Source organism: Balaenoptera ricei, chromosome 21 (assembly GCF_028023285.1).
Source record: "Balaenoptera ricei isolate mBalRic1 chromosome 21, mBalRic1.hap2, whole genome shotgun sequence".
NCBI classification, from domain to species: Eukaryota; Metazoa; Chordata; class Mammalia; order Artiodactyla; family Balaenopteridae; genus Balaenoptera; species Balaenoptera ricei.
This window is the reverse complement of record NC_082659.1, coordinates 17,944,278-17,971,390: the sequence shown is the minus strand read 5'-3', so window position 1 is coordinate 17,971,390 and position 27,113 is coordinate 17,944,278. Positions and strand designations below refer to the sequence as shown.

At 39.6% G+C, this 27,113-nt stretch overlaps 1 protein-coding gene and 1 long non-coding RNA gene across 9 annotated transcripts in view; one reads left to right on the top strand and one right to left on the bottom strand.

Annotated features, from left to right (window-relative positions):
* Positions 1 to 266: 266 nt before the first annotated feature.
* LOC132356582 (uncharacterized) lies at positions 267 to 3,203 on the bottom strand. Its single transcript, XR_009499918.1, has 3 exons — positions 2,936 to 3,203; positions 2,583 to 2,665; positions 267 to 579 (listed from the first exon to the last, which is right to left on the bottom strand). It is a non-coding gene; the product is annotated as an uncharacterized LOC132356582 (long non-coding RNA).
* A 147-nt stretch (positions 3,204 to 3,350) lies between these two features.
* The window catches only part of SLC7A2 (solute carrier family 7 member 2), a 68,238-nt gene continuing 44,475 nt past the window's right edge, over positions 3,351 to 27,113 (top strand). For 4 of the 8 annotated variants that reach the window (XM_059909824.1, XM_059909826.1, XM_059909818.1 and 1 more), the window contains exon 1: positions 3,351 to 3,506. The gene's annotated coding sequence lies outside the window, so the exon portion shown is untranslated. Of the gene's footprint in view, positions 3,507 to 3,529; positions 3,660 to 3,718; positions 3,984 to 5,542; positions 5,619 to 5,720; positions 5,740 to 27,113 lie in introns of those variants that run through there. The other 4 variants (XM_059909821.1, XM_059909823.1, XM_059909820.1 and 1 more) reach the window with 4 other exon arrangements.

Here is a 27,113-nt window from a genome sequence, read left to right as displayed (position 1 = left end):
GTTAAAGTAAATCCCTTATTCGTGGATATGAGACTTACTCTGGGTTGTATTTGCCAAGTGTAGGAGTACAGGGTGTGGAATTTATTGAGCTACAAAAGTCCCTTGAACTTTCCTGTAATTTCATAAAACCTTAGGAGTTCAGACATGCACAAATGTTTCTGAAATCTTTGGAAGACAACAACCTAGATTACTCCTTCTGCTGAAAATGACTAACTTGGATTTTCTGTTTCATTTCTTTTTTTTCTTTTTTAAACTTTTTAAAAATATTATTAGCACCTTTAATTATTATTTTATTTATTTTTTTGGCTGTGTTGGATCTTCGTTTCTGTGCGAGGGCTTTCTCCAGTTGCGGCAACCGGGGCCACTCTTCATCGCGGTGCGTGGGCCTCTCACTATCGTGGCCTCTCTTGTTGCGGAGCACAGGCTCCAGACGCGCAGGCTCAGTAGTTGTGGCTCACGGGCCTAGTTGCTCCGCGGCATGTGGGATCTTCCCAGACAAGGGCTCGAATTCGTGTCCCCTTCATTAGCAGGCAGATTCTCCACCACTGCGCCACCAGGGAAGCCCCGTCTGTTTCATTTCTAAGCAGGAAGTTTGACAGATGAAAATGAAAAGTGATTACTGTACAGTACTCCACACAGGTGAGGCAGAAGGTGGGTGAAAGGATTAATCAAATAGGGAGAACACAATAATTCCGTTTCTGTAGCAGGAATAGAGTAGTGCTAAAGGAAATGCAAATGAAGATGTCAAAATAGCTTAGTCCATGTCAAACATTTTATTTCTAAATGTTCTATTCTAATATCCTTTGTCTCTCAGAGTCAGTCTTAAAGACTCATACTAGATCTGTGGATCTTCTATTCTTTCTACATCTAAATACATTTTAACATTTGAGTAATAACCAAAGATGAGATACGGGGTTCACAGTTAACAAATAATTGCAAACAGGAAAAGGAATATATAAATCAAAACTTTTAGTGTGGGACTTTCTTGGTGCCACAGTTGTTAAGAATCCGCCTGCCAATGCCGGGGACATTGGTTCGATCCCTGGTCCAGGAAGATCCCACATGCCGTGGAGCAACTAAGCCCGTGCATCACAACTACTGAGCCTGTGCTCTAGAGCCCGCGAGCTACAACTACTGAGCCCACGAGCCACAACTACTGAAGCCCACGCACCTAGAGCCTGGGCTCCACAACAAGAGAAGCCACCTCAATGAGAAGCCCACGCACCACAACGAAGAGTAGCCCCCGCTCGCTGCAACTAGAGAAAGCCCACGCGTAGCAACGAAGACCCAACGCAGACAAAAATAAAATAAATTAATTAAAGAAAAAAACTTCTACTGTGTCAAGATATTCATCAAACATTGTGCTTGTTAGAAAGGACTTGTTCGTTTTTGCTTAGAGATGAAATAGCTTTTATTATTCACACACATGGACACATGTATTGTTTCAGGAAGTACCAAAATCAGATGGGCAGATTTACTAGATAAACTCAAAGATTGGTATTTTGACTAAATTAGCAGTTTCTAAATGTCAAGTAGATCAGTTTATCCCCAATCATTGTTCTGCAACCTAATTACAGACTGTCCCTTCACAATGTTTAAATAAAAATATGCCGGGAAATAATCTCATAAATTAAAAAATAGTAATCTCTATTAAAGAAAAAAAAAACAGGTAAAAAAATTTAGATTATGTTCTTAACCTTTAGAAATTAGACAAATACTCTTGAGTCTTGAGTCTTCACCCCCCTGTACAATGCCTCTTAGCCTTTGTGGGACTGAATGAATTTGGTGTCAGAGTCTATACGCATCATTTTCCTCAATGTCATTAATAATTATTTGCATAAGGAATCCATTTTATACTATAAAAGTAAGTTTATATTAACAGTGTCTCTATGACTTAGGACATTTACTAGAACAGATAATACTCTTGTAGCCATGTTGCTATTTAGATTTCCAGTTCTTTAATGGGGTTCTTAATGGCTTCATGAGGTACATGCGCTTCTGAAATAGTCATTGAGATTTTGTACATGGTCCAGTTTCTGGAGTGAAGCCCCAAATCTTTAATCAGATTCTCTTGGGAACACATGTCTTAGAGAAGTTAAGAATGATTTAGAACATCACATGAAAAATGTACATATAATTCCGCAAGATGAATTTGGCACTTTGCCAAAGGGAAGAGCATTACTGGTAGATGAATAAAGATGTTTACCACACTACTCAACAAAATAAGGTAGATCTTTCCATCAAACAAAAACAATAATACAGGGCTTCCCTGGTGGCACAGTGGTTGAGAATCTGCCTGCCAATGCAGGGGACACGGGTTCGAGCCCTGGTCTGGGAAGATCCCGCATGCCGCGGAGCAACTGGGCCCATCTGCCACAATTGCTGAGCCTGCGCATCTGGAACCTGTGCTCCGCAATGGGAGAGGCCGCGATAGTGAGAGGCCCGCGCACCGAGATGAAGAGTGGCCCCCGCTCGCCGCAACTAGAGAAAGCCCTCGCACAGAAACGAAGACCCAACACAGCCATAAATAAATAAATAAAATTTCAAAAACAAACAAACAAACAAAAATAATATATACTCACTGTTCAATTCAGTGCCAGTGTTGGCCTCCTTTTGGATTGAAATGAACAGTTTCATACTGTGTCTTTAATCTTATCAGAGACCCCTAAAGTAAACAACAGCACAGCATGAGAAACCTTGGTTATGTAACTCTTACTACTCTCTGAGAAACAGCAAATGTCACTTTCTTATAAGCCCACCCCTAAATCATCAGGACTACCTATTCACATTACCGGGATTTTCAAACTAGCAACTAAACATTGTAATAAACGGTTTACGGTTTTTACTGGTGAAGCAGTACTATTTGACAAAGCACGCCCATCTGGGTTCTATTTATTACGATCCTTGACATATTTTATTATCATTACTTTCTTACTTGCAAATTCTTCTCAGAATAAAAAATAAATCGGGGGCAGAACTCCCACTTAGAGGAACTCTACTTAGAAGCAGCCTCGGAGATGCCCCCGAGGCTGGGACCTCCAGGGTAAGCAAGAATTCGCCGCCCGGCAGAGCTCGGCCTCCCCCGCCCGCCGGCGCCCACGGGCCTAGTCCCGGCCGAGCGCACGGCCAAGGGCACCGGGCCGTAGACAGACTCCGCGGCGCTGCAGCCCGACCCTCCTACCCCGAGGGCTGGCCAGCGTGGCCTGGACTGTCGGCGCGGGAGGCGGGCTCGGGTGGGGGGTCGGCGAGCGCGGGGGCTGGGGGGCGGGGGAGGAAGGGGGGCGGGGGAGGCGGTGCCCCCCGGCCAGGCCCCGCCCCCGGCGCGGCTACACAAGCGGCGCCCACCTGCCCAGCCCGCCTTCTGCAGCGCGGCGGCCCCGGCGCTCGTCTCGGCGCGGACCAGCGAGGCGGCGGCCGCTCCAGCAGCCTCCCCGAGCCGCGGGCCCCGACACTCTCCAGCCGCTCGCCCACCCACGGCCCCTCGTCGCGGCCCTCGCGCTGCCGCAGTAAGTTGCCGAGGGTCGGGCGGCGAGGAGGGGCCGCAGGCGAGGGGCGGCCTGGGCGCCGAGCCGGAGGGGAAGGGCTGGGGCGGAGGCGCCCGGGGCCGCGTCCAGCTGCGCACAGCTGCCCGGAGGCCGTGCTCCGGCCCCTCGGAGACGGTGAGTCCCGGGGCCGCGCTCCGGGCTTCGCCTCGCCCCGTGCGGCGCCCAGGGCGTCGGGATCCGCGGCCGCCGTGCGGGTCACGGGGGCCGGTAGGCGGCCTGGCACGGCGACGCCGCGGGTCCCTTTGGCCGCCCTGGTCCCGAGGGGCCCTGGGCACCCTCGTGCGGGAGGACCGGCCGGGCCTCCGCCCCCGCCCTGCGCACTGGCGGGTCCCCGAAGTCGCCTGCCGCTCTCCTGAGGCTCTTGGGTTACATATAGGACACCGCTCGGAGCTCTGGAAGTCTTTCCACACCCTGACCTGCCCGGCACTGGTAGGACAGGTAAAAGGGCCCGTGGTGCTGTCTGTTTGGGGTATTTCTTAAGTAAAGGTGCAGTTTTAAACCCTTTTGAGATGGGCTATACTCTTTCAAGCCTATTTCATGCCGCCTTCAACCTTGAACTCCAAATACCATTCTTGACGTTTAGGAGCTCTGCCGGTCAACCCCACAGTACCCGTTCCTCCGGAGAGCTTTGCAACTTCTGGGTATGCGTATATCCAATCCAAGGACTAACATTTTCAGGGATTGTATCTTAAAGATATTGAAAAGAAATCCACTCACAGAGTTATATAAGTCTTTTGAAGTGCAAACAGTACCCAGATTTCAGGAGTAAAAATGTTCAAATATTCCAACTCTCAAATATGTATGCAGAACTGCCTAAAAAAGCGTTTACGACTGGTGATAAGATTTATCTAGTCGTTTCTCCAGAAACACTCATCCTTTTAACTAGGGGATATCGTCGGATTTTATTCAAGCAGAGCTATCTGAATCCCGTCGGGGACTTGAGATACGAAGTTAATGTGTCTGTGGCCTCTGACTTGATGCTTTTTTATTCTTGCCCTAGGCAGTCTTTAGAACTTCTGTCACTTCTCTTCCCCCTCAGCATTAATAGTAATTATTTCCTCAGGAAATTGCAAACATTTGTGCTTGTGATCTTCTTCTAGAAGATGTACAGGGTAAAAATATGCTAATTATATGTTTATGGTTGCTTTTTCCTTTTTGTAATATTAAATCCTTTTTTCTTTTAATCGCACTAAAGCTGGACATGGAATGATTTTTTAGTGAAATAGAACATATGCATTTTTTTTTTCTCCTTGAAAAGTTGCTAGTTAGCTACTCTGGATGACTCTGGAAGCCACATTATTCATTAGGAGTTTTCAAGTTTCCTCCATTGCCCCTCATTTGGTTTCTGCACTGTGCCTTGATTAGGGGAATGTCATTTACCTTAGTCTTTTTGGGTGTGCCGTGGCCTTGGAGACCAGAGTAAAACTCTGCATGGTATCTGCAAGGATTCAATTTGCAGAATCCTTGGCCTCGTTTAGCTTAACCTGTTACTAAAGCCCTTTTGATTCCAAAGTCTCTAATCATTATCCCTGGATTTAGGGGCTGGAAGGGAAGACATGGTACCTGTTGGAGTTTTAAAAGTCTGAAAATACTCTGGAGTTTTTCGTCTTGTACGCTCATGTGTTTTTGTTATTGGGGCATATGTGTCTGAAGGATTTTAAAGTTCATGTTTCTTGCTTTCTACTGCAAACCTGCTCACCTTCTCAGAGTGGAGGTGCCTAGTCTCCTTTCTAGGTGGCCCACCTTGTTCTCTTCTCAGGCTGCCTTGCGTAATTTATCATGGGTTCTCCTGGCTCTTCTGGCCAGACCTGGAGCCCTTGTCTGTGGCCATTCCTTCTGTTTTTTGGCCCTACTTTTTCAAATGGACTCTCCCTCATAGTCTTCCTTTGTGACTTCTCTATTTAGCTTAGTTTCTGTCTTCCCTTCTGTTTTGTTATATTTGCTCGCTGCTCCATATATCCATATCTGTCTCTCTATACATGTATGTATTTTTTAAGTGTTCAGAGCCATCTGCTGGTTTTATTCTGATGCCCTTCAGTGACCAACTTTCAAAACAGAACCTTGAAGATACCGGTAGGTTGCTATTTGTTTTATTATTTCCCCAAACAGGATATGAACCCACTGATTTCATGGACTGGCTTCTTGTAGACTACTTACTGCATGTCAGACATTTAGAACAAAAGCAACATTTTCAGTTGAGTATATTTCTGAATATTCACATACTTAGTAACGTGCCCATTTGGATGTTTCGGCACCCAACTGAATACTGAAAAACTCAGTTAACTAAGATTTCAGTTACATGAAACCTCTTGTCTAAATGATTTTGAGGACTTAAGTGGTTAACTTAGTCCTACACCTTTATCTGAATATTCAAAACCATGTAAATATAGCCTGGATAAGAAAAAAAATAATGATATTGTTCTTTTCATTGTTTTCTGTTTTAATAGCTTTTCATTCTACAGCCTAACACAATGTCTGGCACATAACATGTGCTCCTTATTGTTGAGTGAATGCCACTAATTTTAATACTTTAAAAAAGGGTGTTATGTCTGTCTTCAAAGGTATATTCCTTCATTGGAAAGTACTGAGTCCCTACTCTGTACTCAGCATTAGACATCGAAAAGTAGTGTGCAGCTCCAATTTTGGAGAGATTCTACAGTTATTTTTATATTCCGGAAACCCTCCATTGATGGATTTTAAGAGTAGTTATTTATTTTGTTGTAATTTTATGTAAAGTAACAACACCTATAAACAGATGACTTTTGTACTCTCTACACCGGGAAGCAAACAAGGAACACATTCTCTGAAATATGAAGATGATGTTACTTTCTGTTCCATCGTCAAAAGCACATGTGCTTTGGCGTTTTTGTTTTACTGGTAGTAACACATTTGTCCTGACTCTTATATTTTCCTTTCATTGCATTTCTGGCTATTTTCTAAGAAGTGGTGTCTGTGGAAATGTTGTAGGTGCTATGGACAAAACCAGAGCAACAACTGGGGGTTCATTTCCACCAGACTCTAACTAGTTGATCAAGCTCTAACTAGCTGAGTTCAGATAATCAGAGCATGATTTACCTATTAATTTTTTTTGTCCAATTTAGTAAAAGTAACTGTTATATATTAATCTGTGGAAACAAGCAGTATGCTATTATTTTTCAAGTGCTTGTGGACTCTTTTAAACCTTAAATGTTTCTGAGAATGGCCTCTGCTGCCATTGTTAAACTTCTCATTGGTAAGTACAATTAGTGTTGACTTAAGATTTGAGTTAATGTGGTTTTTGTTTAAAAGTCTGGATTTGAATATGTGGGTCACATCTCTTCTGTTCATATTTAGACTTTTACTTACAATATCTCTCCTCAGAAAAGTCTGTGGTTCTCGGTTTTTCTGGGTGTGTACGAACATGAATGGTTTGTTGAAAATCTTGAAGTTTCTTACATCCAAGATTGAAACATCAGCTGGGGTGTCCTATGTGATGGCTTAGTACTGCAAATGTCATGTATTTAATTTTATGCCTTCTCCTTATCCCACTACAAAAATAAAATAAAAAATACAAAAATAAAACCCATACGTTAACACCTATTCTAGTGCTGCATACTAACTAGCGCCTCTGTTCAGAACTTGTATCATCTGGGATTCGACAGTGAGGTGGATGAGATAAGAACATTTCATAACCTTTCTTCTAGGAGTTTAAAAAAAAAAAAACAACCCTGACTATGTTATATTCATTTTTGGAATATTTTATGAACAATACACAACAAAGAATTTTTATGTTCCTTGTTGATTCTTGCTAGTTTTTCCCACAGTTGTGGGGAAAATTCTTTTCTTTCCTTCGCCCACTCTGGTTTCATCAAGGCTTTTAAGTCTTCATACAGTCATACCTAATACAATGCTGTTTATGCCATCAAAGCCCACTTCCTTCCAGTGGAGACCTAGTGCTCACCGTGGATAGAGCTTGATGTCGCCAGGGTTGCTGGACGATACTGTCATTAAGATGCTCTCATTTTATACTTCCACTGTTGCCCATCTTTTTTTTGATGTTAATGGATCTTTCCATTTAAAAACAGATGCTTGTCTTTTCAAAAAGTCAAGTTTAACATAAACCTTCAAGCTCACTTTTTATTCATTCTACTCCTTTGTGGGCAGAAAGATGTTATCTGAGTTGGTAACTTATCATAATTAGAAGATAAAAGTTGATGGGTTAGGGTCTTTTCTTCACTTGGCTCTGGATATCCAGCTGTCATCTGGTAAATGATGATAATGATGATAGTCACTAGCGGAATTAACAGTTATTATATATTGAACCATAAGGAAAAAATTGGTTCTCTTGGCATGTTCAGCCTTATTTGTTTACTTTCTCAGTGTGAACTCGGGGAAGATTTTTTAGAATGCAATTCAATTTCTACTTTAAAATAATCACACTAAAATCTCTAGAATTTGAAATATATTTGAGTGGTGGGATGGGAGGTCATCTCTGTATCACATGCAAATCGTATTTTTCCAAAGTATGTGTATCCTTTCGATTATCTCCCTCACCAGCCCCGATTCATCCTGCTGGTTTCTTAAAAAAAAAAAAAAAAAATGCATCCATTTGGTGGAAACAGCTGGATTTGATTTTTGTGAAACTAGCATGCGAAATCATAGTTTTTAGCAATTGTATGTGCAAACAAATTACTGAATACTGTTTTGATACATTGGGATTCCCTTGGAATAGGAGATATGACTTTGATTCTAAGACTATCCTAGGAGCTGATCCATTTGGAGTCTTCCATGATCGGAGGTTAGCTAACCCATTTTGGATGAATATGTGTTATAAATATATACAGCCCAGATCGAGAGTCTGTAGAGAAGCGAAGAATAAATCAATGACTTGGTCTCTGTGGGCTTTGACCACCAGTGAAGGAGTTAACAAGTACACACACAGTAGGAAGAGAATGATAAAGCTGCCATTTGATTGAGCCATACACAAAGCTGAAGGTATCAGGAGGAGCGGTAACAGTCTGTTCTAAACTTCTCTTTTTTATAATGTGTGTTGTGTTCCTGACATAGACTAAATGCTCCATCAATTTAAGGTACTATTGTCATCACCATTACAGTTACTATTATTGCTGTTAAAACCACTATCACTCTTCCTCCTCCAGTTGCTCTTTGGTGAAACTTGGGTCACTTAGACTTGAGTTCTGACTGAACATTTATTCACAAAAATTTGCATTTGGGAGGGGGCAGTAATACTTATTAATCATTTGGCAGAACTGTCTGTCATTTATTACCCTGACACTCAAGAAAATTATGATGTTTAACTGAGAATTCAAACTATTCTGAAAGGTCTTGGAGGAAAGTTAAAACACATTAGGAGATCATATTTTAGGTGGAAAATTTGAAGAATAAAGTCATTCCAAAAGTGCAGTCAAATTAAGAACATGAGATTATCTTAACTTCTCACTCTGACAGTTGAGTGTTACGTTGGTTAAGTTTAGTGCATTTATACAAACTTAGTGAGTTTAAAACCCATAAGGGGCCTGGTCAGGAATATAAAAATCGTAAGAGGTCTTCAGCCATCCCTCCCACTTTTGCTTCTCCTGCAGGAGTCCCTCTGAAATCCAGGAAAGCAGTCCCAGCTACAGTTTAGTGTTGGTTCCAGTCTTGGCTTTCAGTTTAGAATGGACAAAGGACTGATAAAAAATGCTGGTTGCTGAAGAGATACTTTTCTATTACTTGTTAGAGAGGGAAGAGTTCTTTTGTTAGAAGGAAAACCATTCAGTTCAGTTCCTACCATTGACCTAGAAGAAGAAAAAAATGTTCTAAAAGAAATTATATAACCAAAAATATATTTACTGCCATCTTCAACATAGCTCTTCTATTGTACAAGGAGGGTTTTTAATGAAGACATGGAACTGGGTATCACTGCTTCACCTTCCAGGTTTCAGGCTCTTGTGAATGTACCTTTAAAAAAAAAATCTGATAATTGTTCCCAAGAGGTGGTGTGTGTGGGGGGGAACAGGCAATTGATTTACATTCTCAGTGTAATAGGCAAATCTTTATTTAAAGGAATCCTGGGGTGAATCCATTTCTACTAGGTAAAAATCACTTCATAGGGTGTTTGCTTAATGGACCTCAGATGCTCAGAATTCCTTTAATCATAATTCTTTGTTTGCAGTACACTTTGTCATGCCATTATTGGCTCATGTATGGCCAATAAATATTACCCATTTTAGATTCTTGGGTTGGGTGGTGGGTGGATATTCACTGTATTATGATTTTAAAATGATATATGAATAAATAAAATTTAAAATTTCCCCTAAATAAATTAGTAAATAAAATTTCCACAAATGTCTCCTTTGTGTTTTTCCTTCAAGTAGAGAACATCTGTACTGAATGAAATTTTCCTTTCGTTCAGAAGGACAGCTTTCTTTAGACAGTGATTTTTTTTTCCTCCTAAAATTCCTTTATATTCACTTCCATAACATTCCTGGTATCTTGAAGCAAAGGATACTTATAATTTTTCAATGGGGTTCATAGTCCACAGGATATTTGCAATTTGCTTAGGTGCTTGTCCTGATAAAAATCCAAATGAAAACTTCCTTATAGTTTGTATCAACTTGGACATGAATTCCTCTGGGAAAAGCCTATGTCCAAAAAAATCCAGGCTACTCTGTATAGATTTTTTTATGTGCTTTAATTATCATATTAAAGAACACAATTTTATACTTGTATTTCAATCCAACACAAAGATTTAAGTGGTTTATTTAATTCCGTTGTAATCTGAGCAATTGTTTGGGAGATATTTTCATGAGACTTAGAAGGAGCCTGGGGTGAGCTTTGACACTCCATCCTGAGGGCTTATTAACATTCTAGAGCGTTTGGGCGACATTAGGAATTTACCTTTGTTCCAAGGCTGCGCATGTTAGAAAACGAAGTCAAATTGACTATGATTAATCAGGCAAAGTGAGATTGCTGTTTCAGCTTTTAGTTTTTGACGTTTTGCAGTGATCTGGACTTTCAGGAAGGAGTTGACAGAAGGACTAACAACCTTCATCCAAGTGTAAAACTTACTGAGAGTTCAGTTTTTTCATCCCTTTGAAATGAAAGGGCACTGCTGAGTTTTTAGTGCATCTCAGCACTTGGAGTAAGTATTGAGCACAAGCTCCGTGCCATGTGAGCATGTGTCTGAAGAGGTGAAGGAGAGAGGCCGGTGGGGCTCCCACTTTAGTCTCTATGGAGCTTCATGGTGTTCAGAGTGAATAGTTTCCTCTCTTTGGCTTTTTAACCTATACTATGAATTTACATAGACATATTTGGAGGAGAAATTCAAGGTCATATTCTTTTTCGTAGAATCATATTAATGTTTACAACATGAGGTCCGTGCTGTTTAAGCAGTTCCTGAAATGCAGCTGTGTACCTCCTAAAAGACTGGACAAGTGAATCAGGTGGGAGAACTAAAGAGATTCAGGTTGAAAAAGAAAAGATTACATTGACATATGTCTTTTCTAATGAAAGGACTTCATGACAAGCTTCATACAGTTTTGATCAACTGTATTTGAACTAATGGCACTTACAGTTCTTTGGTATAAGTACTATAGTACTTAGAATTCTTTGATATCCAAAATATCAAAGATGTCAAGTTCTTTTGATTCTAATAATGCCTATACTTCAGTAGAAGAAAGAAGAACCACACATAGGCATGTAAAATGCCCCTACCCCATGGGAGTTCAAGAATCCCTGAATTCCAACCAGTGGACACCTAGGGTTTCTGGAACACAGAATAAGAAAGAACCCTGCAATTCAGAAGACATTTCAACCCGTGGGAAAACTGTCTTAGGAGAGAACACTTTGGGGCAGGATGGGGCCTTCCCGGTCATACGTCCTTTCCCCTTGTTGATATAACATTGCTTGTGGCCTCCGAGGAGGGGCTGAGAACGGGCTCAGAGGTTGGTGGGGCAGTGAGATGCTCCGAGTTAAAGAGCTTGGACAGTAACGCAGTGATGACCATTCCCATTTGTGCCGTGGTGGAAGCAGTTCCCTGGCCTTGAAGGGATACTTTGGACTTTAATTGTCACCAGCATCAAATTCCTCCAAAACTCTCAGAATTCTTTCCTCCAAATTCTGAGATTCACAGATGTCTATGTCTACCTATGGACCAGGAAATAAATTTGATTCTAAGTTAAGCTGAGATCATTGAGTATGTATAATATATACACAAATGGGAAGAAAAAGAAAGAATGGATAAGAATAATCCATGCTCTCTTTCCTTATCTAAAATTGGAATACCTTTCGAGTGACATTAGAAATCCAACCTTATGGCTCAATGTCAGGCTGGCATGGATCTTCTTGTAGAAATCTCTGAAATGTAATAAACTTATAGTTTAATAGAACTAAAGAGGTCATAATAAAGACGTAAGCATCACCGCAGAGCCTTGTCAGTTTTCAAAGTATAAAGTAACTAACTGAAAGCTTTTCCTTTTACTTGTCATGTTCGTTTAATAACATGCCTAATGAATAATAGCAAAGCAGAGTGAAGAATTTTTAAGTTGGTTTCTCTGCTGAAATTCTTATCCATTGCCAAACTTGCTTTGTAAGTGGTTAAGATCTGTAAGGTTTTGTTGCAAAAAGGCCCTCTTTTACATGCATTACATTTGTGACATAGTGGTTGTGTAGGTGGAGTAGGATGTGTGTGCAGTATTCATCAAGAAAATAGCACAAAGCACATTTACAGGCCATGGAGAAACAATAGCGGGTGTTGATAAAATTTGTAGTACTAGAGCTTTGAAAACGTGCCTGTTGTAAACTCTCCTGAAACTTAGAATTCCACCTTTAAAACAAAATCATTTTTTCATTAGATGATAGTACATGAATAAGGCACTGCAGCCTGGAAATTTGGTTCTACCATTGTAAAAATGGTGAGACACTGTTGTGATAGCAGGTTTTGTATTCCATTCTCTAAACTTAACAATATACCGAAAGCTGTCTTGTGGGCAATTTCTGAAGTTTGGAAGCTTTCGCCTCCAGCCCCCGTGGTCATGGACAGTTTACTGAGTTCTTGGCTCTAAGTATGTACCAAGCATGGTGCTAGGCAGGTTTGGAAGGGAAGTAAGCTCCTGAGAATGACATTTTAGAGCTCTCTTTTAATAGTTAAGAAAGTGAGATCTTAAGAGTTGTAACTCATCTGAAGTCAAGACAGCTAGGAGCAGAGTGAAGACTTGATTTCAAGCTTTTTGACTTAGCAAAAGCGCTGATTTATATCAGGCCATTCCGTTTTTGTAAAAGCAAATCATAATCACTATAATACACTACTTAGGTGGTAGGAATTTTATAAGTGGGGATCAAAATACAATTTTAACTTGAAAGTTTTTAATTTTAAAATTTCTTGGAAATTAACATATTTGAATAAGACATTTTAGTAATAGCGACAAGCTCGTGATGTGAACAGTTTTTATTAAATAGCATATTTTAGCCCCAAAATGGAAAAATGTAATCTTAACCTAAAAATAAAAAGACTTTACATATGGATTCTAAGCCATCTAAAGTCATTAGGATTTATACCTCGTAAGTGGTGCTTTTAAACTAGTTCTGTTTGGAGTGCTGTTGTGCTATCTTTCAAAAACAAGCTGTTTGAATTTTTACTTTTTCTGATTATCATAGCTAACAGATGGTTTGCACTTAGTTCAGTGAACCAAACAAAAAAAGAACAGACTTTGCATAAAATTTCTGTTGATAGTGCATTTTATCTCACTGAAATGGATCATATGAACTTTCTGAATAATGAATAGCATATTTACATTATTCTGATCTTTTTTGCTACAGAGTAAGAAAGAAATGTGAAGGACAAACAGCCTAGCATTATCATTTTAAAAGTTATTCTGCTGAATTAAAGTATTTTTCTATTCTTACTGCATTGCTAATGCTGGGTATGTTCCATGCGCTGCTTGCAAAAAATTGTTCCAGTGACTTTGAAAGCATAAGGCACTATTTATCTCATTGAACTACTAGAACTGGTAGTAAATTAATTTTTATAAGGGTTTTTAGCCTTAAAGTTTCAAGAACCCACATCATTTTGCTAATCCCAATTTTAAAAGAATTTAGTAGAGTTGCAATCCAATATTTGACTTTCTATTGATTCACCATCACCGGCCTGTTCATAGTTGTTGGTCGATGCTTGTGTGTGGTGGGAAATGTGTACGTGATGGTGGCCTAAGGTGGGCAGGATGGTATTACTGAAGTGGTGGTAACTTGACTAGTGAGGAGTGCAGGTAGCAGCTGTAGTAGTTGGTACCAATGGTAATTGAAAGTTCAAGAGTCTTTTGTTTTAGGAATGGGGCTTTACTTCATCACATACAATTTTTTTTAAAGGTTTTTTTTTTTAATTATTAGCACCTTTAATTATTATTTATTTTATTTTATTTTGGTTGTGTTGGGTCTTCGTTTCTGTGCGAGGGCTTCCTCTAGTTGCGGCAAGCGGGGGCCACTCTTCATTGTGGTGCGCGGGCCTCTCACTATCGCATCACATACAATTTTAATTCATTACATATTAGACCAGAGAAATCAGTAAAGTGGAGCTATATAATTTCACTTCTAATTTTGTATGCATGAATCAGAATTCAGATTGTTTTCAAGAATTGGAAGAAAGGTGCTCATTTTATTGAACTAAGTATAATTTCTGTTGAGTGAAATAAAAGGGGAAAAAAGAATGCAAAAATCTTTATTTTTTTGCCCTCCCAAAAATGATGTGTGTAGAATAATGTTTTCAGGCAGAGAAAGTAATTTTTCTCTAGTATTCTTGTCAACAGAACTTCTACTGCAATTATTTTCTGAATTGGATTTTCCATGTCTTTAAAGGCATAATATATGGCATTGCTAGTTTAATAAATCATGAGATTCTAGGCTCAGAAGAAGCCTATATATTTCATTTTAAGCAGAACCATGCCTAACCATTCCTCATAGGTGTGTGTACTATGTAAGAGTGAGCTGGAGATTGTACATGTGCAGACATAGCTGCAGGAAAGTCAAAATTTCCTAACTAGTATCATAAATAATAATATTTTCATATTTAAAAACAAAATGTTGAGACTATCTATAACTGAAGAAAACAATCAGCATTTTGTCCTTAATTTCTTAATCCCAAAACGTCTATGTAACAGTGTAAGTCAAAAAGGAAAATCCTGGGCTTCTCTCAACCCACAAAGAGCATGTAAATATCAAAGACACATAATAATCTTGATTCTTCCCTGCAAGAGTACACGCTCTGCCCTTACAGGATTGCTTGGGAGCAAAGTAGCTGAGCACATTCATGAGGCTTCCTTTACCTCACAGAGTCTCCCGTTGATTCGGTCCCAATTCCCTGGGTACAGGCATGTGATACAAATGAGTGAAACAGGTTAGTGCAAAATACTAAGGAATGGTTGGGAACTGTGGTGAACCAGAGAGCAATCAATTTTAAAAATACTGTGTGTCCCAAAAACATACACTGGGAGTTGGGAAGAGTGACTGATAAAACATTTATACAGAACCAAGCAGAGTTCCTGCCACTGTGAGAATGTCACGTTGTGGAATGAGACGGCAGCCCAGAAAACCCATATTTGTATCCTAGATTCTCTTTAAATATGTCAGAACACACTGGCAAATGAAGCAATTCCAAATCTATTTTCCCTTCTTAAAAAGACACATAGAAAGAAAGAGGTTGGGAAATATCCATATAGTAGCTATTGATGGGAGTTGACTCCCATCAATTTTCAGGTTTTCCAGATTTCCCTATTAAATTTTCAGGTTTTCCAGATTTCCAGATTATCTTAAAGATACTCTGAGCGGAAGCAAAATTCAATCTTGGTAGAATGTCCTTTTCCTGCTTCTTAGAGCTCATATTTGTCTCTTAGGCTAGCTTCATTATCCTTTCATTCAGCCAAAAATGTCCTCTTGTAAAAATGATCAACTAAAGCCTCATCTCCAAACAGTTCTACTTTTTCAAATTATGAATCACAACTTCCTTAAGTCTTGGAAGCATACAGTAGTGAGGATAAAGGCGGTGGAGACTGATAAATTTTGCTGAAATGAGAAAGATAAAATCTCCTGTTTGTGTGTGATCGGAATATTCCCAGCATTTACTATTGTGATTTTCTAGGCTACGTGGGTGAATGATAGAGCTTTTCTTTTCTGGTCTTGTGGAAGATTGTTTTATGTGTGATAGGTAGGTACATTGGTAGAGGTTTTTGTTACCCGCTACTCAGAGTTAAATATTCCATACAGGGGTACATGGGGAAGGGGAGAGACAGAGGAATTACAGTTGCGAACACTAAAATAGACTTGTTGCATAAGGTGAACCTTTAAACTTGAGAAAGGTTTACCAAATCAATATTTATTTGATCTGAATAGGGGATATGTAATGGTGTAATACCCCTTGACATTTTTCCAAGTCATCAATATCATGAGGACATACCTTGTGGGTTTTTAAAATTTTCTAGTCACCGTGAACTTACATGAATATCACTTTTTTGGGAAGATGAGGAAGTTGAGTGGGGTGGGTGGTTTTTGGCAATATGGACTTTGGTGTAAACTAACTACCTATTCTCTGACTATTGGTTTGTATCTGCAGAGAATCATGACAAACTTAGTTTATCAGCCACAAAAAAGAAGTTGTATCATTAAATCATAGAATCTGAGCTGGCAGATAATTTAGCTAATACCCTTTTAACTAGACCTGGTTCCTCACATTTCTGAATCATTCTGAATCACCTGTCCTCTCTTTAAAATGACAGAAATCTAACACCTTTCTTGGAAGGCAGCTTCTAATGGACAGGAACACTCTTTATTAGGGTGTGCTGCATTGTATTGGGTCAGTGTCTTACTCTTTTTTATATTATATCCTTTTTTTGTAGTTTTGTCTTCTAGTATAATATAGAGTCATTGTCTTCTTACACATTGTCATTCACATACTTAAAGAAAGCTATCATCTCTTCTCTAAGGCTTTCCCCCACCCCAAGAGTGAAAAGAAGCAAAATGTAGAAATATGAGCAACTTATCTTTCTAAAGCTCTTTGCCCAGCACTTTTCTTATTCACTTAACCCTTATATCACTTCTGTAACATCTCTTTCCAAGATGGGAAGACTGAGAGTCCAGTGACTTGCCCAGACACATGGCCGGTAACCCTCAGAGCTAACTGGCTAGACTCAGAGCAGGGTTCCCTCTCTGGGGCCCAGCTACATCCCTGCTTATCGTACCTGAACACCTGCATCGTCTTTAATTGCCTTCAAGTCATGACATGGCTTCCAGGCCCCTCACCCTACCCTGGTCACTCTTTACTGGACATACTTGGTCAGCATTTAAGAAAAAGATGGCAGCTACAGCCAAGCATCCATCCATTCAGGAAATATTTGAGTGGCTGCTATGTGCCAGACATTCTCTAGGTATTTGGGATACACCAGTAAACAAAGCAGTCAAACGAAGTTCTTGCCCTCATGAAGCTTACATTCGGAGGGTTTCCAACAGGGCTCAGACCCCTTCCCCCACAGCAACACCCAAGAGGAGTTTGAAACAGCGGACTGAAGAATTGGAGTAGCGGGTTCTGTGCTCTTAAGAAGTTAAGATGGGGGACTTCCCTGGTGGCACAGTGGATAAGACTCTGCGCTCCCAGTGCAGGGGGCCCGGGTTCGATCCCTGGTCAAGGAAATAGATCCCACATGCATGCCACAACTAAGAGTTCCCATGCCACAACTAAGGAGCCTGCCTGCTGCAACTAAGACCTGGTACAACCAAAAAAAAAAAAAAAAAGTTAAGATGGGAATTCTATACGAAAACTTAAAATGATGTATTAAAAAATATAATATCTCTGCTGATTTCCCCCTTTTCATCCCTTCAAACAGATTCCTTCTGTGGATTGAGAGAATAATGCTGACTTCTATTGAATTATACCAATTTATTTCCAGGCACAAAATGAGGCCACAGAAAAACTTTTGGTAATAGAAGAGAAAGGCCTCTGATATTATCAGAAGCCATTTGAAATAAAATCTAAGCAAAATGAAAGCATGAAAGATGTGATTTGCTGGGCCCAAGACTTTATTTGTTCTGGGATATGTTTTGAATTCAGACATGTGGGGAGGACTGAGAATACGAGATATTTGAGAACCCAAGAGATGGATAAGGAATGAACTAGATAAATTGTGAAATGAATACAGTGTTTCAGAAAATGGTATATGTCTTTGTAAAAGTAGTAAAAGTGTTCAGTTTTTTATTGCAGGAAGCCTTCTTTTATGAAATTGTTTAAAATTTTTGTAGCTAGAAGAAATGAGTTTTAATATATGTTAAAATTTTTAATACAGACATAAGTTATGATACTTATAGTTAATTAATTGATCCTTAAAAATTTCCCCATTGCTTATATTTTAATAACTATTATACTTTCAATCTTAAGGTAATAGTGGTTCATGAATTTGGAAGGTGAGACTCTATTGCAGATGAGGTTTTAAAATTCCAAAGTCTGCCTAGTATATTTTTGGTCTCTGCGTGATGCCCTTCATCATCAGCTGGGTCTTAGATGGGCTGCCAGGAGCCTGGGAACAGCTAGAATTCTGCATTTCTTTGCGCTGAAATGGTTATAGAGGAAAGGGCATAGAGGAAAGGGCATGGACTTTGAAGCTACACAGACCTTGGGTTCAAATGTAGGTCTGTGATTTTGAGCAAGTTCCCTAACATCTCTGAGCCTCAGTTTTGTCAACTAAGGATTGGACAACATTTCCGCTGAGGTGGTTGTGAGGATTAAATAATGTATATCCAGTGCCCAGAACATAATACAAGAGCAATGAATGACCCCAATGATTACTTTTTATTTTCATATCCCGAAGCCTGTGGTAAATGGCCTTGCTTATGAGTGGAATCCTCTTTCAGTTGTTTTTTTCTCCCCAGAGAATAGTCTCAAATATTTATTCCTTTTTTCTTTCTTTCTTTTTTCCCCCCACCATATCCAAAACTAAAGGAACAGTATCCTGCAGCTCTGTTGATTCTGAGTTTCTCTTCGGCAAGCTATCTTGAGCTACATGATGTAATTGTTAGCTAACATTGGCTTTGAACCAAGCTGTGGCGACAAGTTTCTTTCCTTAAGGCATGCTCTGGATAGTATTTCATCTCAGTTTAGAATCTGTACTTCATAACCGGACTGTTTATTGGCAAAGAACTGCCTGTGCTTCACTTGCAGGACGTGGTGGTGAGCGCTTTGCTCGTTCAGGCGCTGTCTCCTTGGTCCAGGGTTCATTACAGGAACGCTGAACTCTGAAAGACACACTTCACGCTTGTACCTTTAGATGGCACAAACCAGTAAAAACCTTCAGTGACTGTAACAAAATAGAAACATTGTGAGACTTCATTCCATTGCTTCTAAAAGGTCAATGCCCGTATCATATCTTACTGTTGTGAGTCAGACTCGATTTTGTGTCCTGACCTTGATACTACTAGCTAATACTTCACCTCTCTAAGCTTTGGTTTTCTCATGTGTAGGCTAGGGATAGGAATAGTACGTACCTAATTGGGTTGTTGGGTAATTTATTTGGGTTAATGTATGTAATGCACTTAGCCTACCTCCTAAAACCTAGGGTGTTTTGATAAACGTTAGCTCTCAGTAGTAGCAGCAAAAGAAAAAGTCTTAGTGGTGGTAGTTTATTTGTGTATACTTTATGAACATATCTCATTTCAGGAATTCCCAGAACTCTCCTTAAATTTTAAATTGATGGTTGAATTGTCTTTAAGCAATATCTTAAAGAAGTATCTTTAAGAAAGTCTCGCTCTTCTTTTTTATTCTTGCTGCGTTTTCTCTTCCCTGGATAATTCCAAGTTGCCTGTCTCTGAATCCTGTTTCCTCCAGCTCTGTGCCCCCAGGCCAGCCTCCATGGGGGCTGTGGAGTTATGGGCTCTTCTTTTGCCTCTGACGCCTTGTACGTAGGTGCTTGTTTCTGATTGCCTTGTGGATTTCTAAGCTTTGCTTCATACCCTTCACACTGTCTCTCTTACTTTTCCCTCTGCCGCTCCATCTTGTACCCTTCATTCATTCAAAGGTCACTTATATAAAGAACATGTGAGTTTCTCAGGTCTTCTGAATAAGGGTGGCCAGGTTCCTGAAACCAGCGTTCACACTTACTTTGCCAAGCTGACTCTTTCTGATTGCTTAAAATATTCTCTTCTTCCTCTTCTCTATAAGGCCTTCTAGACTGGTCCAGGAAGAGCACCCTGCTTCTTCTATGAACCTTGGTAATGGATCCGTCATCACTGTCTACCAGCAGAGCATCTGATAGATTGAAACATCTTATTCTCCAACAGTGAATAGGGGAAAAGAAGAGTTTTCTATAAGAAGAAATTGTTAATGATTATTATAGTGAAACACATATATTAAAGCTGCAGTATATTTAGTTTTGAATGCTATCTGGCACTGATTTTAGAATTTGGGACTTTCTGAGACTATGATAAATGACAAATATGTTTCAAATCTTAAACACATTTTGTGTAAAAAATAGTAAATGTGTTTTAGCAAAGAATCATCAGTAGTAGAAAGTTTCTTCTTGTGGCATACATTCCATCAAAATATATTTCAAAGCCGAGTCATATCAAGCTTAGGGATTTATGAGAATGTATTTTTGGCTCTAATAGATAATACACACACACACACATCCTTTAGTTCTTTAAGTAAAAAGGCCAGTACTTTTTCTACACAAAAATTACTTTCACCTCAAAAAATTAAACATATTTTAGCGTCTTTTTCAGTTCAAGGGTGTGTGATTATATCCAAAGGGGTTATATGATGACACATAGAACAAAGTTTCTGCCTTGCAGGCTTATCAGATACATATGTTTTGGGGACGGGGCGATAAGCCAAATATATGTGACGCTCCAGTCCAGGGCATAGGTGAGGAATGCCATCCAGAGATGTGGGTTCTGTTTGAGGGATCATGCGGAAGTTTCATGGAGAAGGTCGGATTTGAAAAGGATCTTGAAAAAGGAGTAAAGAGATATCTACAAATAGAGATTGAGGTTTAAAAGACATTCTTGATGGGGAAACAGTGTGAGCAAAGGACCCTGAAAAGTATGAGACCTGTTGGCAAAAGAGCACACGCTTCTCTTTGACCAAAGTGAGGTGGAATGTAAGGGAATTGGAGGGAGGGTAAGGGAGGGGGAAGAGAAGAGGAGTAATAGTAATAGCTAATGTTTATGGAGTACCTGCTATGTGCCAGGCATTGTTTTAAGCACTTTACTTGCATTAACTGATTTAATCCTAAGGAAGAGAAGGCCGGAGTCACAGATTGGGTCATAGTTCAGACTTTGGATGATGAGGTCATGAGTGTGTCATTCGGTTGGCAGTGAGGAGTCTGAATTGCCACAAGGAATAACTGAGCTCCTGCGAAGTGAGGACCATGGATGAAATGAGGTTACAGCAATAAGAAGGGTATTCACAGGAAGTTTTAACTGAGGTAACTGGGCGTATTAGAAGTTCCCCTGCCCCCGCGCACACACACACACACACACACACACACACACACACACACACACACACAAAATGAAGTTCCCATAGGCAGCAGTGTTAGTGTTTTCATATTTGCAAATTCCAAGTCTTCAAAACAAGAGGATCTATTTTTTAGTAGAGTAGGATGTTAGTTTATTTTATACTCCATTATTGATTTGTGTCTGCAGAACTGCTATTTGTATCTTAAAAGCAAGTCAATTCTGTTACCTGCCTCACGGTTACTTAAATTTTTAACCTTGAGCCAAAATGCATGTTACTGAAATGATCTTCTGTAAACCTATTTCAGGCTTGGTGTTTTTCAGATACAATTTGATTTTGAAAGAAAACACACAGTACCATAATGATATTTACTCTTGCTGGTTTGTTGACATTATTGATTAGGCTAATATATGCCAGGTAACTACATTTTTTCCCCTATTCATCTTTTTTAGACTCCTTGAGCTTTTACAGTACTTGCCTTCTAGGAAAAATATATTCCAAAGATGAAATTGTATATTTTGATAGAGGGAGGTCAAAGACATGTTTACACTTCAGAAAAAGTGCAGAGAAATCCCCTTAGAATCTAGGCAACATTTGGCATGCTTTGTGTTTTTCCCACACACAAAAGAGCTTGTAAATGGCCTGTGTTTGTTCTTTGTGATTGATGGGAAAGGGATAGTGTAGGACTGGAATAATTTATATCAGGTTAATTTGGCAGGATGCCGATCGTTTCTTGATGTTTAATTCTAGGCACATTGTTTCCATCCTGTTAGTTTGGGTAACCGTCTTGGCTAAGGACTTACACGGAGGGAATTCTGCTGTCTGGCCCACACGGAATTGCCGTCCATCCGGTGCTTCTGGAATCCTGGGTCAGACCTCGCTCGCTGTGAAGACAGCCGTGGCGACACCCAGACCAGAGGTGGTGCCAGTAGGAAGAAGGGGCCTCTTTTTGGCTTTCTGGCAGCATGTCTCTCATTAGCATAGGGTGCTAAGGAGGAAAACTTGAGGAGAAGCCTTGAAGAAAGCCTAGCTTTTTACTTGTGTCCCTGCCCAGAATGATGCACTGCTAGCATGTAGCCAGTTATGAAAGGAAGAAATCAAACCCGAACGTGAGGGCAAGTTTCTTAATGCTTTCATTTCCCACTTTAAATTTTTCTGTCAGGCAACTTCTTTAGGGAGATATGACCCAGTGGCCATGCTCAGGAAATTGTATTTGGAATTTCTTTTAACTGAAGCCTCAGAATATCACTGAGACTGTGCCCTAAAGACTATCATGGCTGCAGCAGCACAACCTCTTAGGCAAGGGGAGGAAAATGATCCAGGATATACTTGGGGCCTAAGAGACTAAAAACCTTACTGGCCACAGAGAAGCAGGGCTGAGCGTGTGGCCTGGGACCCACGTGCGCCGTGCACTCATTTGACCACCCTGGTAGCTGGCCGAGAGGAGGACTGGGCAGGATTCTTACTGTATCTTATCACATTTTCTCAGATGTTTGTCCTCAACATCTACTTCCCATACATGGACCCATACGTGAACACCTGAAATAAAGACTATGTTCTCAGCTTCTCTTGAAGCATTCTGTGGCGTTGGACTAATTCTAGCTAATATCAAGTAAGGAAAAGTGACCTCTGTGACTTCTAGGAAGTATCCTTTAAAAAAGGGGTCTCTCTTCACCCCTTCTGCTACGGACAGAATGTTTGTGCCCCCCACCAAAATTCATATGTTGAGAACCTAACCCCCAAGGTGATGGTATTAGGAAGTGGGCCTTTGGAAGGTGATGAGGTCATGAAGGTGGAACCTTTACGAATGGGATTAGTGCCCTTATAGAAGAGTCTCCAGAGAGCTCCCTTGTCCCTTCTGCCACGTGAGGGCACAGCAAGGAGATGGCCATGGATGAATCAGAAGGCTGGAATCCCTCACCAGACACCGAATCTGCAGACACCTTGATCTTAGACCTCCCAGCCTCCAGACTGTGAGAAAGAAATGTTTGTTGTGTAAGCCATCCAGTCTATGGTATTTTTGGTATGCAGCCCAAGCTGACTGGGACACTTCGCACTTCCTACTTCTCACTGACTAGAAGGCAGATGTGGCAGCTGGAGTTTGATGATCGCCTTTAGACCATGAGGTGAGTGCTGTATAGCAAGGATGCCAGGGGAACAAGCTAGAAGCAGCTTGTGCCCTTGATCCAGTGGGGCCCAGCCAGTCAGCCTGTAGACCTACTATACACAACAGTGAAATGAGCTTCTGGTCCAAACCATTGTTATCTGGGGTTTTCTGTCACTGCCAGCTGAACCTAAATCATAATGAATACAGGGACTTTATGGTAGTAGAGGTAGAAATGAAGACAGGCAAAAGAGATTTAAAATTTCAACATAGGATAGTTTTTCTTTTTGTTTTAATGGTGAAGAGTGTTATAAAAACAGAAAAAAACCTAGAAGGAACTGATAAGTTCTGGGATGAAGATATTTTAAAATTCAGTCCAATTATACTAGAGTAGCTTATATGTAGTTCTTTTGCATAGAAGTGGGACATTTGATAGTTGGAAGATTTTTCTAAACCTGTAGTTCTATGAAAGCTATAAAGTTTTATTCTAAATTTCTTCAGTATACTGTTAAATTTCATAAGTTTGGGGTTTGAAATGGCTTTGTGATTGATTTAACTGACCAATCTGCATTGCGGTCAGACTTGTACGATTTGGTTTTCTTTGAAATTTGTTGAGATTTACTTTAGGGTCTAAGTTATATCAGTTTTTATATATGTTTCTTATGGACTTGAAAAGAGTATGGATTCTCTACTTGTTAGATGGAGTGTTCTGTGTGTATGAGTACCCTACATTTCTTTCTGTATTTTTTATTGTTTGTCTCCCCATCTAAGTTGTGCTTTCCATTAGGGTAAGGACTGTATTTTGTTCACGGCGCTTTCTCCGGTGCCTAGAGCAGTGGCTGACACTTAGCAGATTCTGATTACAGTTTATATGTTAATTAAGTCACATTAATTGTGACGTTCAAATCGTTTGTAGTATGGATCCTTTTTTTTGTATATCTAACATCAATAATTGAGGGAGGTAAGTTGAAATCTCCTACCAAAGGTGTGCATTTTTCAATTTCTCTCTATAGTTCTCTCCATTTTTGTTTCATGTATTTTGAGGCTATTTTATTAGTGTATACAAATTTAAAATAATTTCTCCCTTGTCAGTTGAATCTATTCACATTGTGTAATGGCCCTAATAAGGCTTTTAGTCTTAATGTTTATTGTATCTTATGTTAACGTAACTACATTGGCTTTCTTTTTTACTAGTATTTATTTGCTTGGTTTTTCTGTCTCTATTTATTATTGGTACTTGCATGGTTGTTCTTTCTCTGTCTACTTTCAACACTTCCAGGTTCTTTTGATTTGATGTATCTCTGTGATAACACATATTACTGGAATTTTAAAAATCCAATCTGATACTCTTTGACTTTTAACTATAAAATTAGTCAATCATATTTACTATAAATTCTTGGTCTTTTAGACATGTTTCTATCATCTTAATTTATGTTTTATATGTGTTTTATATTTTTTATTATTTCTTGCATTTGGGGGATTTTTATTTGTTATTCCATTTATTTCCTCTACTTATTTAGATGATATGCACTCTATTTCTGTTCTTTTAGTGTAGACCATATGAAATTTTACCATGCATACTTTTAAAAAGTCTCCCAGATCTCCTCCCTAATAATACAAAAAACTTAGAATTTATGATCTACAACTTACATGTAATTATTGCCTTGCATTTTAGTTCATGAATTCTCTCTTTTGCTAATTCTTTCTCTCTCTAATATGCTGTTTAACTCATATGCTGAGTTTTTAATTTCTACGATTATATTTTTATTTATGTAAGTTTTATTTAGTTCTTTCAAAAATCTGCCTTTTTATTTTGGTGGTCTCTTGTTTTGAGTCATTTTAAAAATTTAATCTTTTAATTTTTTAAACTTTTTCTGCATAGTTATTCCATGTGCTTGTCTGGTATTTCCAGTATCTGAAGACTTAGGGGGGTTAAATCTGTTGGTTGTTTTCATTGACTATTAAAAGTAGTGGTTTAAACCTGCTGGCACTTTGCTCTTGGAATTCTAGTCTCCACAATTGTGAAAAAATAAATTTCTGTTGTTTGAACCACCGCCCCCCCCCCCAAAAAAAAGTAGTGGTTTATTTTATTGCATGTATTGGGAAATTTTTGATTGTGAACACATATTATGTTGAATTTAATCTGTGAGAAACCTGAAGACGTAAACAGGGTGGGTTTTCCTTTGGAAATGATTTGCATTTATATATACAAATAAGCTAGGAGACTATTTGATTAGGTGCATAAAACTGCTACTGAGCTGGGCTACTTTAACTCCCTTTGTCCTACCCAAGAGGTAGGGTGGAATGGGGAGGCCTGAGCCAGTCTCCTTAGCTATCTGTTTGCCCAGAAAAAAGTCCTTGGGCCTCAGTTTTCTCCTTTAAATCTAGAGCAGTGGACTGGCAATCAGTTTCATTCTAAATCCTAATTTCTATGTACCTACAAATATTTTAAAATAAAAATAAGTGGCTTTTATAAACGGACTCTTTTTGGTGTTCCAAGACATGAATGTCAAACACGTGTCTTTGGGTCCTTCATTTATATTATAATAATAAATTAACAACAGCCTCTGCCATCCACTGAGTGCCTGCTCTGTAGTGGGCCCTTCACATGCATTATCTCATTTGATCTCAAAACCACCTTATGAGAATATCTTCATTTTACTAGAGAGGAGATGAGGGCTAAGAAGTAAACACTGGTCCACCTGCCTCTGAAACCCCAAGGTCTTCCCTCTGGGTGGTTTTTAGGAGTCTGCTTTTGTCACTTAGCTATAGGATCAAATGAGCGTGGATGGTAATATTATCATTACACTTGATTCTCATTAGAATTTTTAAAGTGTTTAATTTTACATGAGGGCAAAATAATCTCATATTTCTATTTGATGCCCAGAAGGGTGGGATCCTAGTTGTTGTTTTGTGGTTCTTGCCATTGAAAAGAGGCAAATGAAAAGCATTTTGTCTGCCCCTTCTCCCTTCAATCCCTGCTTCAGGAATGAGTACAATAATTGGCCAAAGTGTTTATGCATTTAGGTACATAGTTGTGACGTTCACATCTAGTCCTGACTTTTTTTTTTCTAGTTTGTTTGTAGCAGGGAAAAATACAGAGCCACAATATGCCACTAGAATCAAGTTCTTAGCACACATGGTTAGTTGCCCTGTGCTTCCTCGGCTGTGCACAGTGATAGCACTTTAACTTTTGGAAGTGGAGAAATTACCAAAAATTATTGATTGGGGCAAGAGTCAAAGATGACTCAGAACTAGACTCTATCCCTGCACCTAGATAAAGTTGTAATCCAGCGTGGAACCATGTTTCTATGTATTTTCCCCATATTTTTGCTACAGTTGTGTTATTATCCTTTCAGCCCACCAGAGAAGTTTGCCTTGACTTTTCAAGTTGAATAATATCCTTCACTGGGTGTCCTAAATGTGCTGGGCCCTTAGTCTGCCCCATTAGAAATAACATTTTGCTTATAAGTATTCCTCTATTTGAAGAAAAAGGAAGTATTTAGAAGTCTTTTAGAAAACCAAGTAAGTAAGCTCTGGAATATGAAGCAAGAAAGTGGCCAAAAATCATAGTTGTAATTGTTAGTATTTGTTGCATTTTCTTCTGATTCCTCAATAAATTATCTTTACACTCCCAGAAAGCTGTCCTAGAAACAAGACACTACACAGATATGGGTTTGGAGAACTGTAGGCAAGTCCTGAGGGAGGCACAAGTGATAATCCAGGAGGGTTTGTTTGCCAGAGTTTTAATTCGACAATGAGCTGCTTACCTTCAAATGACCACGGTAGAATCCTGCCTTCTACACCTCTGTTCGTGGCTGGGTGCCTGTGAGCTTACGCTCAGAGTACATTAAGCAACTGGATGGTGTGAGGGCCGTAGATGATGAAACATTGTTCTGCTGCTTGCAAACAACGACCCTCCCGCAAGCGGGATTCGTTGAAACCTTCCTGTGAAAGATTCTTAAACAAACTTGGTCTTTGTTGACCAAAGATAAAT